Source organism: Schistocerca cancellata, chromosome 6 (assembly GCF_023864275.1).
Source record: "Schistocerca cancellata isolate TAMUIC-IGC-003103 chromosome 6, iqSchCanc2.1, whole genome shotgun sequence".
NCBI classification, from domain to species: domain Eukaryota; kingdom Metazoa; phylum Arthropoda; class Insecta; order Orthoptera; family Acrididae; genus Schistocerca; species Schistocerca cancellata.
In genome coordinates this window covers 179,407,171-179,424,731 of record NC_064631.1, presented here as the reverse complement: position 1 = coordinate 179,424,731, position 17,561 = coordinate 179,407,171, and positions in this window count along the sequence as shown.

Below are 17,561 nucleotides of genomic sequence, written 5' to 3'. Positions count from 1 at the left end.
TCTTTTCAGTCGTCTGTAGACTGTGTGTCTGGAGACAACTGTTCCAGTGGCTGCGGTAAGGTCCCGAGCAAGGCTACCTGCAGTACTCCGTGGCGGGCACTTGTGGTGAGATATCGGCCTTCTTGTGGTGTTGTACACTGTGAACGTCCCGTACTGCAGCGCCTGGATACGTTTCCTGCCTGCTGGAATCGTTGCCATAGTCTTGAGATCACACTTTGTGGATACACGGAGGGCCTGTGCTACGACCTGCTATGTTTGACCAGCCTCCAGTCGCTCTAGTATTCTACCCCTCTTAAAGTCATCAATATGTGTTCTTTGAACCATTTTCAACGCACAGTCACCATTAGCACGTCTGAAAACGTCTGCACACTTACTCGCTGCACCGTACTCTGACAGGCACCAACACCCCTCTGCGTATGTGGACTGCTGCCAGCGCCACAGTGCGACGACCGCAGTCAAATGCACCGCATGATCATATCCCGAGATGATTTAAACTCGCAAACCGCCCACCAGAGCGTTGTTTCATCATGTATCAGCATTATCATTAATTTATAAGCGTGAGTGTATGAAGGATGAGAGACAACTTGCATTCCAAATAGCTGAGAACAGCAAAGAGGAAACTTAGTTCTGGGAAAGAAATATTGTACGAAAAAGACCTGTTTGGTGACAACAGTGATGTTTCCGAAGACTGTGACTGTTTGTACTGCTCGCAATTATACTCACATTGAAAATCTGGAGAACACTGGTTAAGGTGTCAGCAGTGTAATTTGTGGGCACACACTGAATGTGCTGGAGGAAGACACAGGACAAAAAGCTTCATTTGTGAATTCTGCAAATATATAGGATTTTTTTTCAAAAACTGAACCAATTTTGTTGTTTCATGGATTAACATTCGTAATTTTACTTTGCTTCATTATTTGTATGACTGAACTGAGAAACCTTAGTAGATATTCTTGAGGAATTTTTTCAGGAATAGTTTTTTTTGTTCTTAATTACAAATCTATTTAATACGTTAAATAACTTATGTTTATCTGAATTTCTTACCTTTTCTTATTCCTACGTCATTTTATCCTGAATCCGTCTAAAATGACATATTACGCACTTTTTACAAGAATGTCAAATGCTTGAAATGGCTCTGTGCACTATGGGACTTGAGTTCTAAGGTCATCAGTCCCCTAGAACTTAGAACTACTTAAACCTAACTAACCTAAGGACATCACACACATCCATGCCAGAGGCAAGATTCGAACCTGCGACCGTAGCGGTCGCGCGGTTCCAGACTGTAGCGCCTAGAACCGCTCGGCCACCGCGGCCGGCAAGAATGTCAAAAAACGTATGATTTATACTAATTTAAAAAGATAGCATGAAGATAGCGAAACCAACAAGTGAATGAATCACGATACTGATATAAACTTTATTTAACATCATGGTTTATGAAACAATAATGACCTAAAAACAAAATGGCATGTTATTTTAGACGGACTTCCCCTATTTGTGTGAGTTGATCGACTCCAGCCATAACTCGTTGATACCGTAGTCATAGCATACTACGATTTTTTGTTTTGTGATGTGTATAATTTTACATTTCTGTAACATAAGCCGAATGAAGGAAGCGAGCATGAGCAGGTGAGGTAAAGCAATTCGGGGCTGCAAATACAGTTAAAGCACCTTTACTAGTGTATAAACATATGCAAACATATTACATAACTTTAGGTGATAAGCACGTTGGTGCGACGTCGTAGATCCGTAGTAACTGGTACAAAGTCTCAGTAGCAAACTAAGCTAAAGCGAAGTTTCTCGGCCGTCTGCACTTGATCAACTGGGCTGAAAGTAGAGCGGCGCTCGTTGAGCTCCACAGCGTCGGCTAGAGAGCGCTGTGGTCGGCGTGGATCGTCCGCTCTCGTAGTGCCGACCTATTAGCTTGCACCTACGCCGTGGGATCGTAGCTATCGATACGATAGAAACGAGTTACCAGCATGCACTACATTTGAATCTTGTTTAAAATATTACTCAATACTTGCTCAGCTACTTTCACAGGGTACTTCATCAGCGAAGAGTCTGAAGTTACTATTATTGTCTTAAAGGTCATTAATCGGTACGCATGTGACAGCTAACATATACCAAAACGGTGCTCGTAAAGACGAGATTCATCTGGGACTCAGACCTTGGATTCTGTTGGTGATAAAAAGGTAATGACAAGTGTTTTGGATAGATCTTGGGCTAGGGATTATTTGTAAACCTAACAGAAAGATCGTCTTAGTGTCGCTGTCCTACAGCACAGGGTAAAAGTGTGAATATGACACGGTTCCTTGTGCTTAGGCAAATGGAACAAACGGTTTGGCTCTTTTGGCATTTGATGTGGTCTACGATGACCAGTAACGGGATTGTGATTCTTCAATTTCTCCAGGCGTATTTTATGACGAAATAAATCTCGGATGAACAGCCTGGTATGAGTGTGCATAGGACACAATATTTCGGCAATCGACCATGTTGCCATCATCAGGTGCGCTGATGTACTGACCGGCGGTGAAATTAGAGATGGGGCCCCTCCACGCCCGCACCAACGTGGTGACCAAACCAAAAGTTCCACTGTCACATCCGTAAACATGTTAGTTATCCAGTAAGTGGATCACAGGATGCTGGGCTGTGATGTTATCCGTGCGTCTGGGTAAGACTACGCATTAACACGGTCCATCAGGTGATAGGCAGTGGACGAAACGCGAGTGAGGGTAGCGATTTGAAGAGCAGAGGGAAAAAAGTGCCATGGCTCGTGCCGTGGGAAAAAAAACCTCTGCGACAGTGGGATGGGTAGCAAGAGCAGTAGTGGCTTACTAGCTGCGATAGTTCATGCAAGGTTGGATTTGTTAGTATGGGTATCATGCATCATTACCGTGGCAAGTGATGGCGATGTATCCCAGTTGCTGCAGCCGCTACATTCCTGGAACAATTAAGATCGTTATGCAGTAGTGGGAGATCGGCCATAGATCATCTCACTGTGTGGGGGATGTGTGAAGCTTGTCTGCATGCAGTGTACGGTACGGCTTCCCTGCGTGGTGCCAGTTATTCGGCAGTGTATTCCAGCTGGATATCCAGTAATGGCGTCTGATTAACAGGGACTCGCCTGTACCGTTATGATTACGTATGCTTGGCCTAGATGTCTTTTGGTCTTTTACTTTTCCATCTGTGGTTCTGGTCGTAGTTCCCCAGATTCAGAATAAACGGGTTCTGCGAATGTCTGGAGTTTCTGTACAGTCTTGTGGTGAATTTGTGGATTACCTCCGTGAGAGTCTCAAGTCGGTATTCCCGGTGAAGGTCCGCGATGCGTGTGTATCGTGGAGCATTGCTTATGATTTTGAGTACTTTGTTTTGTATGAGCTGCAGACGGCGCAGGCGTGTAGGCGCAGCTTATCCCCAGACAGGAGCTGCCTACGTCATCAGGGGTCGGATAAGTGTCATGTACATGGACCTCGACACCCTTCTGTTCAGTGTGCTACTCCTGTTGAGCATAGGGTAGAGCTGTTTGAGCCTCGCGCTAGCTCGGTTGGTCATGTGTTGTATGTTGTCCCCCCAGAGTAATTTCCGGTCCAGCCAGACACCGAGGTATTTGACTTTCTCGCGGAAACGTATTGGGCGTGCATGTACAGTTATTGGTCTGCAGTATCGGTGTTTGCGCAGTTGCTTCGGTGTTCTAGTGAACAGAACGGCTTCGCACTTGTCGACGTTTACTCTAACACGCCATTTCTCCAACCAAGGCTTAGCCACTCTGAGTGCAGTCTGTAGGCGTGACGTATATATAGGACAATCCCCCTCCCGCTCCTCCCTCAGGCGCTTCCTATGAGTCGGTGCGGTCCAGGTACAGCGTCCGTTCTCCCGCCATCTGGGCGCTGCGTCCTAGGTCTTCTCGTTCAGGAGGGTCTGCCGGCACCACTGTCGTTATTCTTCCCTCCGTCTCCGAAGTCGGTACACTCTGGGAAATATCCTTTTTCTTCTTAATCCGGGTGATCGCGGGTTCCCACGCCTTGAAGAAGATGTAACAGCTGTCGCGATTTAGTTGTGGCTCCCTTACTCTAATCTCTATGGCCTCTTTGATGACACAATCCCAGTATTTTGAAGTCTGTGTCAGGACTTTGGTTTGGTCATGATCCATGCTGTGGAGTTCCCACAGGCGATGCTCAGCGATTGCCTACTTACTGGGCTGTTGCAGTCTAGTGTGCCGTTGATGTTCTCGGCATCGGTCCTCAATGGTACGAATGGTCTGACCTATGTATACACTCCCGCATTGGCAAGGTATCTGATAAACCCCTGATTTAAGTAGACCAAGGTTGTTCTTGACACTACCAAGAAGGCTCTTGGTTTTCACTGGTGTTTACGTAAAATGTGTCCATTAACATTTCCAAAATATATAAAAAAACAAATTTTACAAATTTCTGCCAGTTAACTTACGGCAAACAGACACGTTCGCAAGGTAGGACTTGCGAACAACTTTCAAGGCAACAATTTCTACCCGTAATGAAATGGAAAACTTTTGCATGGCAAGAAAACACATTAATAACCAACTACCTGTATAAAACACGTAAGCACGTTGAGTAAAAGCCTTAAAAGGTATTGAAGTGGAAAAAACACACAACAGTTTTTGCTGACTAGAAACAATATAAAAAATCCACTACGGCGTACATTAACAACCTTGGTTCATTATAGCCAAATATACACAAACACAAATTTGCGTACGTTACAGCTTCCAGATGAGCCGGAATTCGTTATACAATCGACTAGTTCTTACCACGAGGCAAAAAGAATATTTCTTCTTTCTTAGAGTACATTTTACACGTGAGTCTAGTAATACTAGTTACGGCAGGCGAGAGAATGGACCGGGTCTTAGTGCCTTGCGTTTTAAACAGTACAGCCGTTGGTGCCTTAGACTTTCACAGACATGGCAGAGGAGGCTAACAGTCGAATAAACCCGTAGGTAAGCTGGGAGGGGAAAGAAGCAATCCGAACCACAGATTTACTCTGACTCCCCCACCTTTCGTCCCCAAAAGAGGACAAACGGACCACCCTTTCTAATATTACCACCTTCCCGCGAGGGGGCAGACGAGAATGAATGGTGGGAAACCCCCAAAATGTACCGCTGGTATAATTAACAAGAATAAGTAAATTGAATTCAATTAAACTTCATAAAATCTGTTAACAATCAATACTCAACTTCTGGTGCGACTCCCAGGACTGAAGCAACGCAGCACCTCCAAATGCTCTGGCGAGCCGCCCGCTGCCAGCCGTTTCAACGGACGTAGGAAGGCGCGCCGATTTTCTGAACCTCCTCACCAGTCGACAGCATACGGCCGAACTGCAAATTAGACCCCTCGCGGACCCACGCTCAGGAAGATTCCTTTCGCGACGAGCAGTTGACGCCCCATACCACGGAGCCGCTGCTCGCGTCGCTTACGCTGATGCCGCGGTCTGCGTGCTGTCCCTCTAGCACCGGCAGAGAAGTCGCTTCTTGATGCCCCGACTGCCAACTCTCCACGAGAGCCCATCCAGCCACCTCTTCAACCCACTTTTCCTCTTTCCCGCTAGAGGGAGACACCGAAGCCTTCAATTGCAACAACGGCGCCACAGCCAGAAAACGGAGGGCGACTGCTTCACGCTACGCGCTGCGGCGCGCTTTTCAAAGCTAACTTTACTACGGCTCATATACTGTCCTAAATTTTATCCTCTAACATGACAACCTGGCATGAGATTCCAAATCAAAATGAACACGTTTCATAAAAAAAAAATTTTGACGACTTGAAGATGACAGTAAAGTCTGTCGAAGCAGGTTGTTGTAAATAAAGAAATATTTATCCGATCTTGACTTAAGAAAGTTTTTACCAAGTAAAACCGATCGTTCCTTCTGATTCAATCGAATTCATGGACCTCCTACAGCTGATTTCTAAAATGTCATGCTTTGTCCTTCAACAAAACAGAACGTCACGCCGGTAAGCTAGTCAGAACTGGAACAATAGCAGAAATCACCTTGAACGAACACTATTTTGAAAGGACATAAGTTGCAGGAAAAAGTTGTGATTTACAAGAGATACGTTTATGACGAATTCCTTATCACTGATGCGAACAGTAAAGATGATATCTAGTCCATCCTTTAGATGTTCAACAATATACTCAAGAGCATTCAATTCACATGTGAATATGACAACACCATCAGTTTTCTGGATCTGGCTCTGCGGGCAAAATGATAAAGCAATACTTTAAATTTCCAGGAAACCGACTATTAAAGATGTCAGTATACACAGCACCTCAAACCACCCAAATTAGTCTAAGTTATGAGTATACCAATCAATGGTACACAGAGCGTACATGAAACCCAACAAAGTGAAATAGAAACTGTCAAATAGTTTTAGCCAGCGGATACTAACATTCACTTATAGACAGTCTGTGTGGAGTACACGCTGATAGGTCGGAGACGATGATAGTAGGCGACAAATGCACGAAAATTACCGACTACTCGGGAAATGTGCCGATCTGAATAACGGCAGGAGGCGCCATAACTCGGTGAACAAAGTACTGATCTGTGATTGGTTCACATGTAACGTTCTGTGCCAGTATTTGTTACTTTCATGCAGGTGTTTCGAAGTGTGTTTGCTGAGTTTAACAATAGGAAAGTAAATTCAAAGTGGAGGGGGAGAAAAGAAATGGACAGGTGTTACTGATGTAGGCTGCATACGGACATTACGCAGAGCCAGCGGCGGCGAGAGAAAATGTGTACTGGACCGGGATTCGAACCGGAGACCTCCTGCTTACGAGGCGGCTGCGTCATCCATTGCGCCAGCCGCGACTCAGCGTTACCGCCCCTGCACGAACTATCTCGGCACGCCTCATGGCCGACCCACATTCCCACTGAGAGCCACCTATTCGCAGTTCCTGTCTATTTCATCCATGCTCTCTACTCTGAGATCACTCCAGGAGGTCAGACGTACTCTGTGTGATCAGAAGTTTCTGGACAGCCCTAAAACAAACGTTCTTCATGTTAGGTGCACTGTGCTGCCACCTACTGCCAGGTACTCCATATTAGCGACCTCAGTAGTCATTACACATCATGAGAGAGCAGAATGGGGCGTTCCGCGGAACTCACGGACTTTGAACATGGTCAGGTGATTGGGTGTCACTTGTGTCACACGTCTGTACGCGAGATTTCCGCACTACTAAACATCCCTAGGTCCACTATTTCCGATGTGATAGTCAAGTGGAAACGTGAAGGGACACGTACAGCACAAAAGCGTACAGGCTGACCTCATCTGTTGACTGACACAGATCGCCAACAGTTGAAGAGGGTCGTAATGTGTAATAGGTAGACATCTATCCAGACCATCACACAGGAATTCCACAAGTGCATCAGGATCCACAGCAAGTACTATGACAGTTAAGCGGGAGGTGAGAAAACTTGGATTTCATGGTCGAGCTGCTCATCATACGCCGCACATCACGGCGGTAAATGCCAATCAACGCCTCGCTTGGTGCAAAGAGCGTAAACATTGGACAATTGTACAGTGACGAATCACGGTACACATTGTGGCGACCCGATGGCAGGGTGTGGGTATGGCGAAAGACCGGTGAACGTCATCCGCCAGCGTGTGTAGTGCCAACAGTAAAATTCGGAGGCGGTGGTGTTATGATGTGGTGATGGTGGTTTTCATGGAGGGGGCTTGCACCCATTGTTATTTTGCGTGGCACTATCACAGCACATGTTTTAAGCACATTCTTGCTTCACACTGTTGAAGAGCAATTCGGGGATGGCGATTGTATCTTTCAACACGATCCAACACCTGTTCATAACGCACAGCCTGTGACGGAGTGCTTAGACGACAATAACATCCCTGTAATGGATTGGCCTGCACAAAGTCCTGACCTAAATCCTACAGAACAGCTTTGAGATGTTATGGAACGCCGACTTCGTGCCAGGCCTCGCCCAATACGTCTCCTCAGAGCAGGACTCCGTTAAGAATGGTCTGCCACTCCCCAAGAAACCTTCCAGCGTGTGATTGAACATATGCCTGCGAGAGTGGAAGCTGTCATCAAAGTTAAGGGTGGGCCAACACCATATTGAATTCCAGCATTACCGATGAAGGGCGCCACGAACTTGTAAGTCATTTTTAGCCAGGTGTCCGGATACTTTTTACCACATAGTGTGCCTGTGCGTCCGTACTGAACAAGGTAGATCCATTGCCCATCTAGGCGATTCATATGAATCCATGGTGCATGTTCTTTCGGACATGTCCGAAAGAACAGACACCATACATTCATATAAAAGAAAAGTATATGCTTAATGTCGCCAATTTCGGGAAGAAAAGGAGGAGGATTATTTATTCATCATGTACAAAGCTAAACCTCTTTGCTTGTTGTGTAGGTTATCACTGTCTGCTGTTGAGGAATATAATATCAAAAGGCACTTTCCTATGAAACACATTATTCAAGAACAGCTTACAGAACAATTACAGGAAAACAAAATTAAAATATTAACTTCAGATCTGGACAACCAACACTGGTTTCCACATCCAGTATCTGTAACATAGACCAAGCAATAGGTACTAGGTTGGGATAGCGATATGCATTTATACGAATGGTGGTAGTACCGTACACACTAGAAATCTACTCTGTAGGAATCAGCATGGGTTTCGAAAAAGACGGTTATGTGAAAACCAGCTCGCGCTATTCGTCCACGAGACTCAGAGGGCCATAGACACGGGTTCACAGGTAGATGCCGTGTTTCTTGACTTCCGCAAGGCGTTCGATACAGTTCCCCACAGTCGTTTAATGAACAAAGTAAGAGCATATGGACTATCAGACCAATTGTGTGATTGGATTGAGGAGTTCCTAGATAACAGGACGCAGCATGTCATTCTCAATGGAGAGAAGTCTTCCGAAGTAAGAGTGATTTCAGGTGTGCCGCAGGGGAGTGTCATAGGACCGTTGCTATTCACAATATAAATAAATGACCTGGTGGATGACATCGGAAGTTCACTGAGGCTTTTTGCAGATGATGCTGTGGTGTATCGAGAGGTTGTAACAATCGAAAATTGTACTGAAATGCAGGAGGATCTGCAGCGAATTGACGCATGGTGCAGAGAATGGCAATTGAATCTCAATGTAGACAAGTGTAATGTGCTGCGAATACACAGAAAGATAGATCCTTTATCATTTAGCTACAAAATAGCAGGTCAGCAACTGGAAGCAGTTAATACCATAAATTATCTGGGAGTACGCATTAGGAGTGATTTAAAATGGAATGATCATATAATGTTGATCGTCGGTAAAGCAGATGCCAGACTGAGATTCATTGGAAGAATCCTAAGGAAATGCAATCCGAAAACAAAGGAAGTAGGTTACAGTACGCTTGTTCGCCCACTGCTTGAATACTGCTCAGCAGTGTGGGATCCGTACCAGATAGGGTTGATAGAAGATATAGAGAAGATCCTACGGAGAGCAGCGCGCTTCGTTACAGGATCATTTAGTAATCGCGAAAGCGTTACAGAGATGATAGATGAACTCCAGTGGAAGACTCTGCAGGAGAGACGCTCAGTAGCTCGGTACGGGCTTTTGTCAATGTTTCGAGAACATACCTTCACCGAAGAGTCAAGCAGTATATTGCTCCCTCCTACGTATATCTCGCGAAGAGACCATGAGGATAAAATCAGAGAGATTAGAGCCCACACAGAGGCATACCGACAATCCTTCTTTCCACGAACAATACGAGACTGGAATAGAAGGGAGAACCGATAGAGGTACTCAAGGTACCCTCCGCCACACACCGTCAGGTGGCTTGCGGAATATGGATGTAGATGTAGATGTAGATGAAAGGGTAGTGCATTCGCAGAGCTGTAACTTGTACTCAGATGAGTCAAGTGAAATGCTGTCAGACGTGATTAAGCCCGCACGAGGGGAACTGAAAGACGTTGAATGCGGCATGGTAATTGGAGCTAAACGCATGGGACATTCCATTTCGGAAATCGTTAGAGAATTTAATATTCCGAGATCCACAGAGTGCCAAGAATACAAAATTTCAGGCATTATCTCTCGCCACGGACAACGCTGTGGCCGAGGACCTTCACTTAATTGATCGAGAGCTGCGGAGGTTTTCATAGAGTTATCAGTGGTAACAGACAAACAACACTGCGTGAAAAAACCGCAGAAATCCATGTGGGACGTACAATGAACGTATCCGTTAGAACAGTGTGGCGAAATTTGGCGTTAACGGGCTACGGCAACAGACGACCGACGTGAGTGCCTTTACTACCAGCACATCGCCTACAGCTCATCTCCTGGGCTCGTGACCACATTGGTTGGACCCTAGACGTCTGGAAAACTATGGCCTGGTCAGATGAGTCCTGATTTCAGTTGGTATAAGGTGATGGTAGGGTTCGAGACCCTTCTGACGCAGACCCCACGACGCCAATAACCCAAGTTGTCCACAAGGGCATTGTGGGTGCTGGTGGTAGGTTTTTCATGCTCGGGATTGTTTTCACACGGAATGGACTGAGTCCTGTGTATGTTCGGGTACCTGGAGACCGTTTGCAAACCATTCATGGACGTCATGTTCACAAAAAACGATGGCGTTTTTTTGGATGACAATGCACCATGTAGACTTGGCCACTGTTTCTATGTTTCGATACAGTGTATCGATACGTGGAACTGTTTCAGTGTTTCGGAACGGCTGTGGTTCACTGTTTCGAAACAGTGGTGTTTCATTCCGCTCCTGTCTCGGAAAACCGGACCAGATTCGATCTCGAGCCAGACACAGAAACTGTATCGTTGTTTCAAAATAAGGCTGTTTCAGTCCACCTGTGCTTGGAACGGACTAATTGTATCGAAACAGTGATGTTTCATTCCGCTCTGTGTCGGACGAGATTCGGATTCGGCACAGGTACTGAAACACAACATACCACTTCGTGAAACACTTTCAAGAGTGTCGAAATCTTTTTGACAAGCAATAGCATGAAGCTTAAGATATCCGAAAATAAAGCTTCGTTTCTAGCTGACTGTCCTATTCCGAAATGGCGTAACATCTGCTTTATAAACACTAACCAAACAATAAAACAACGCATACTATTTACATTGAAAATAATAAATATGTGAAAATCATTCAGTTAAATTACACTTTTTTATAACATACGCTTCTCTGTTCATGTACAGTAATCATATTAAGAAACGCAAGTAAGCCTACAACATTTTGAATAAAAAAAGGGGTAGAGTGACAGTTATTAGACATATATACAAATTTGATGTAGGTATAATTGCAAGCAATCTGTCTGACATATCACTGATAGTGTAATGGTGAACGGGAAGGGCTGGGAAGCATGGTGCATTTATAGTAACGGTTCGAAACACCTTGAAAGACAAAACATTTTCTGTTATATTTTGTTATTTATTCGAATTATTTGACATTATTTGTAAGTCTACAGTCACTGTGCCTATTATCCACAATGATTCCCTTTGTGTGCATGGAAATTAGCGGGATGGGTTTATTACCCATACTAACAGAATGTGGGAATCCCAGTAGCATATCTGCTGTTTCTGCAGATTGCTCCCACCTCCAATTCTGTTCGTGGTTGGTCTTCTGTCTTCGGCTATGGCTGTCCTCAGCGAATTGAAAAGTATGAAAGTCACACGACACGAAAGCAGCCCATTTACTGCATGAAATACGAAACTGCCAAGACGCCTAAATGATAGTTACTTTCTGCGATATGATTAGCGCTCTCGCAGATCATTTGTGTTTATATGGACATACTTATACAGTAGACATTCAAGATGATAAAATGTGTAGGTTTATTAAATTACAAATCACAAACTGTTTCACTGTTTCGAAACAGCGTATCGAAACATTACATTGTACTGTTCCATTTGTTTCGAAACAGTTACGTGTTTCAGTTTGCTCATCTCTAGCACCATGTCATCGGGCCACAGTTCTTCGCAACTGGTTTGGAGAATATTCTGGACAATTCAAACGAATGGTTTGGCGATCCAGATTCTCCAATCGAACATTTACGGGATATCATACAAAGTAAGCTTACACGGCCACTACTGGCACGACTTAAAACTTCACGTTTGCTCTCCGACTGCGGGAGACGCCTTCAGAGGCAAAGTGCCGAACTGCAACCACAACTCGAGGGAGAGCCGAATTTATGGGTAATCATGTGACGTCGGCCACGAGATTATCTCTGGTAATGCCAGCATTCTCGACGGAAAGTAATCGATCGTCGTTCTTATGTTTCAATGCTGATATCCAAATTTTGATCTTATTTAACACCTTCCTCTTTTCTGTTAAAATTGTTACTGTTTATAAATCTCAGTAGCCTCTCTGTACATACGCGCACGATAATGCCATGTTTTCTATATGACGCTGGTCTCAGAGAGTTTTATTTCATGATCACCTCTTGGTAAAAATGTTGCGCTACGGCCGATTTATCCGTATGTTACGAGCGGCAATTGCTCTTGTGTTCAACCAGACTGGTATTAACACTTCTTTTTGTGGAACCAACATAAATCAGTCCACAACTACAAGGAATTTTATATATGAGGGTGTGCACACAAAAAAAGAAAGAACACAGAATAACATTGCCGTGGGCGCAGATGGTGTGGTATGCATTTCTGCCACTAGGCGGGTGTCGCCAGTTCAGTGCCGCCTGTGTTGTCGCCTGCTCTGTTCATCTGCAGTGTTTGTTTTTGCTAGCGCTGTTTTGTTCTTGTTTCGTTTTTTTATGACTGTATGTCTAAGTCAACAACTTGCTGCTGTGAAAGTTTGTTTTCTGCTTGGTAAAAAAGCTACTGAAACTGTTTTAATGTTGAAAACAGCTTACCAAGATGACGCTATGGGAAAAACTCAAATGTACGAGTGGTTCGCTCGAGTTAAAATGACGACATGTCCATTGCTGACAAACCTCTCTCAGGACGTCCATCAACTGCCCCAATCGATGGAAAATATTGAAAAAATGAGAGAGCTTGTGCTCGCAGGCCATCGACAGACAAATGATCAAGTCTCAGAGGTTAGTGCGTTACCTTGGAGTAGCAGTGTTTGTCCAAGGAGACCCGATTTGTGGTAGACAGGAGACTGGTTCTTCCATCACGACAACAGACCTGCACACACACCAATCTCTGGAGGACAGTTTTTGGCTAAAAATGGCATGGTTACGCTGCCATTCGACATTTTATTTTCACGCATGGGAAGGGGCATGAAAGGACAGCGATTTGACAACTTTCAAGCACTCAAGAAAAAAACGAGGGAGGGGCTGTCAGCCATTTCTGAAGGTGACTATACAAAACGTTTCGATCAGGGGAAGCACCGGTGACACAAATGTATTAGTTGTAATGGAGAGTATTTCGAAGGGGATAAGGTTTTTTCGTAAGCAATTTGAGTAGCTTTTAAAAAATAATTCCGATTTTTATGAGTACTCCGTCGTACACTCGGTGTAGCCAACCACAACCCCAGACAAAAAAGAGATTTGATTAAAACCTTGTTAGGGCGCACAATATTTGTGAACCGACTTATTGGAAAGATTAGTTTGAACATCTACGGTCGACACTCAAGAAGATCGGTTATTCTAACAAGTATGGCGAAAAGTTCAAAGAAAGGCTGCACGTTTTGTATTATCGCGAAGTATGGGAGAGAGTGTCACAGAAATGATACAGGATTTGGGCTGGACATCATTAAAAGAAAGGCGTTTTTCGTTGCGACGGAATCTTCTCACGAAATTCCAATCACCAACTTTCTCCTCCGAATGCGAAAACGTTTTGTTGACACCGACCTACATAAGGAGAAACGATGACCACGATAAAGTAAGGGAAATCAGAGCTCTTATGGAAAGATATAGGTGTTCATTCTTTCCGCGCGCTATACGTGATTTGAATAATAGAGAATTGTGAAGGTGGTATGATGAACCCTCTGCCAGGCACTTAAATGTGATTTGCAGAGTATCCATGTAGGTGTAGATGTAGAAGGAGATTGGTGGAGCACTTAGCCCTAAGTAGAAAATCAGGATCGACGAGGTACGGCTGTCGCCTAAAAGGGAAAGTTTTCCTTCCCGTTCATCAGTAAGACTACACATCGCATTGGGGAAGTGTTGAGCAAGTATTTGGTGGAAACTACCTTCAGACCCACCAGGAAGATAGAAGAATGTGTAAGATTGACTAAAGACATACGACGTCCTTGGGCTATATTGAGTATATATATAATTCTTTGTACTTGTGGAGGTTGCCCAACCAAAGGTTGTTGCTATGAAAAGAAATGGCGCCCCAGACTGATACTCTTGGTTGTCGAGCTGTACGGCGGGCAACAGTCAAGTTGGTGTCACACCACTACCTGGACGTCTCCAGACAAGTGAGGAAGTCAATAACGCGTTGGTCCACCTCTGGCCCTTATGCAAGCAGTTATTCTGCTTCGCATTGATAGAGTTGTTGGGTGTCCTCCCGAGGGATATCGTGTCAAAATGTCTAGTTGGTCATCTGGCCTCAGTTCAAAGAGGGATCCATCACTGGAGACATTTCTACTCCATTCAGTAAGATTCCAGACCGAAGACGTGTGTGGAGAGACCCTGACAGTGTTGGAATACGTACCTGAATGTGGGCCGCCATGCGGCACAACAGGCAGGGCTGACGGTCTGGGGCACCATTTCTTTTCTTAGTGGGACCCCTTTGGTTGTCATCCGCGACACGCAGTACAGCAGTATGTAGACGATGTTCTACGCCCCGTTGTGTTCCCCTTCGTGGCAAGCCATCGTTGGCTTACTTTTCAGCAAGATAATGCCCACCTGGACTCGGAGAGAGTTTCTACTGCTTGGCTTCGCGCTTGCCAAACCCTATGTCGGCCTGGAAGGTCGCCAGATCTCTCCCTGATTCCTTCAATCAATACTAACCCGGATGGGTGCTTGAATAAGGGCCAGGGGCGGACTAACACAGTATTGACTTGCTCAATTTGTGAATCTCTTTCTCTTGAATAAATCATCCATTTTTTCTGAAATTGTAATTGTTTCCAGAATGAGATTTTCACTCTGCAGCGGAGTGTGCGCTGATATGAAACATCCTGGCAGATTAAAACTGTGTGCCCGACCGAGACTCGAACTCGACCTTTGCCTTTCGCGGGCAAGTGCTCTACCATCTGAGCTACCGAAGCACGACTCACGCCCGGTACTCACAGCTTGGCCACATCCCCCTGGCTGTGGCTAAGCCATGTCTCCGCAGTATCCTTTCTTTCAGGAGTGCTAGTTCTGCAAGGTTCGCAGGAGAGCTTCTGTAAAGTTTGGAAGGTAGGAGATGGATACGGGCAGAAGTAAACCTGTGAGTACCAGCCGTGAGTCGTGCTTCGGTAGCTCAGATGGTAGAGCACTTGCCCGCGAAAGGCAAAGGTCCCGAGTTCGAGTCTCGGCTGGGTACACAATTTTAATCTGCCAGGAAGTTTTGAAACTGTTTGTTCGTCTGTACAGGTACATCACATCTGCCCACTTCGTAGTGCGCAGTACTTCTTTTGTCTTAGAGGGTATTTTTAAGCAATTATTGTAATTTGTCTAGAAGCTGAGTGAGAACAAATATCTTTGAACTGTGACATTTGCAGAAACGCTATTTTGTCGAAAACCGACCTTTTGACACCGTGGCTGTGCATAAAATACACGTGGTCCTTGCAAGGAAAAGATCAGCAGCCAGCCGCTACTGATAATGCTATTTATTTACACAAATAGCGGCATTACCGGCTGCGAACCTACAGTTTCATCTTCAGACGTTCTGTTCACGTCTGAACACTAATGGAAGCATCACCAAATTGTATCTAGCGGTGAAGAGCCGTCTGAAGATGAACCAGTGGGTTCGCAGCCGGTAACGCCGCTTTTTGTGTAAATAAAGGCATTATCGGTAGTGGCCGTTTGGTATTCGCTTCCTCGCAAGAGTCAAACTGTGATTTGCAAAATAGAGTCACAGTGAAAAACATGTAGTATCAAACATGTCGGAACGCGATTGTCCTACCAGGAACAAAAACTTGCCAGTTAAATGAGTAGCGTCGGGGTTCATGCTTGTCAGCTTGATATCCGTAGAAAAGAGAAGCAGCAAATATGTTTGGTTTCGTGAATGGTTAAAGAGAAGCATCAGGTCTGTGTTCAGCGGCCATGTTGAAAGAAACTGTGGTGGAAGACTCTAGAAGGTACTTCAACCACCTAACAAAGACGTAAGAGGAATTCACGGATCATCTTTACAGAGTTCAAGATGCACTGAGGAATTAAGATACTGAATGCGAGAAACATCACCGTCCGAGTTGAGAGCTAAGACTTATCTACAATTTGTACAGAAGTTAGAGAAGAGAATGAGACACATGTGTAGACTCTTCGAGATGCTACGCAATGAACAAGCATTAAAGGAAACCAGTGAGATGTTTGTAAATGGAATTAAAGTTCAGGGAGAAGAAATAAAAACTTTAACCATTTGCTGATGACATTGTATTTCTTTACGAGACGGCAAAGGACTTGGAGGTTAGTTGAACTAATGGCTAGCGTCTTGAAAAGAGGTTAGAAGATGAAGGGTAATGGAATGTAGTCGAATTAAACCAGGTGAAGAAATAGGAGTGTTAAAAGGGACACTGAAAGTAGTAAATGAGTACGTATAATGCAGACCAGCAATTGTAAGAAAAGCCTTTCTTAAACACAAAAAATTTTAAAACCGAATATAAATTTAAATAATTACATTATCCTGAGTTCTGTTAAGTCTGAACTTCATCTATGATAATGAATACAGACCGAAGAAATGAGTGAAATGTCGTACCGACGCTGGAATTCGAACATGGGTCTCCTTCACCAGTTCACACCTGAGCTCATCTTTATGTCCCCTTTCTCAGCTCGTATCACTATTGCAGAGGCTCTCCAGGGGAAGGTCGAGATGGGCTGTGGTGTGAACTGAAGTTTCTATTAATAAGGAAGACGTACTGAGGTAATCCGTGCAGCTATTTTAGCTACAGTGCCATGATGGTGCAGTTCTTAGCGCATTTGCCTAGTCAGCAGGAGACCAGGATTCAAATCGTGGCTGTGGCACAAATGTTAACTAATTACTGTGGTCTGTATTCATTATCATAAATTTAAATATTTGGTTGTCTGTACTGAATGTACTTGTTTGGAGTGTAGTCTTGTACAGAACTGAAACGTACAGACAAGAAGAGAATAAAAGCTATTGAAGTGAATGCTGAAAAGTAGAGGAGTAGATCAAATAAATAGAAGGAGAAACGGGATGGAAGTGGGGAGAAAACGAATTTGTGGCACAGTGTGACTAAAAGAACCGATCCATTGATAGGACACAAACTAAAATGTCTAGGATTCGGAAATTTGGTACTGAATGAAGTGTGGAGGCAAGTAAAAATTGTAGAGAATGGCTGTGGCTTGAGTGGAGTAGGCATGTACAAATGGATGTTGGTTGCGATAACTGCACAAGTGTAGACACAGTTTGGAGAGTTGAATTAACCAGTGTTCGGTCTGAAGGTCACAAGAAGTGCTAGAACCAATCAGTAGCTACGCCTGGGCAGTTGTACAATGGCGCCAGTAGAACGC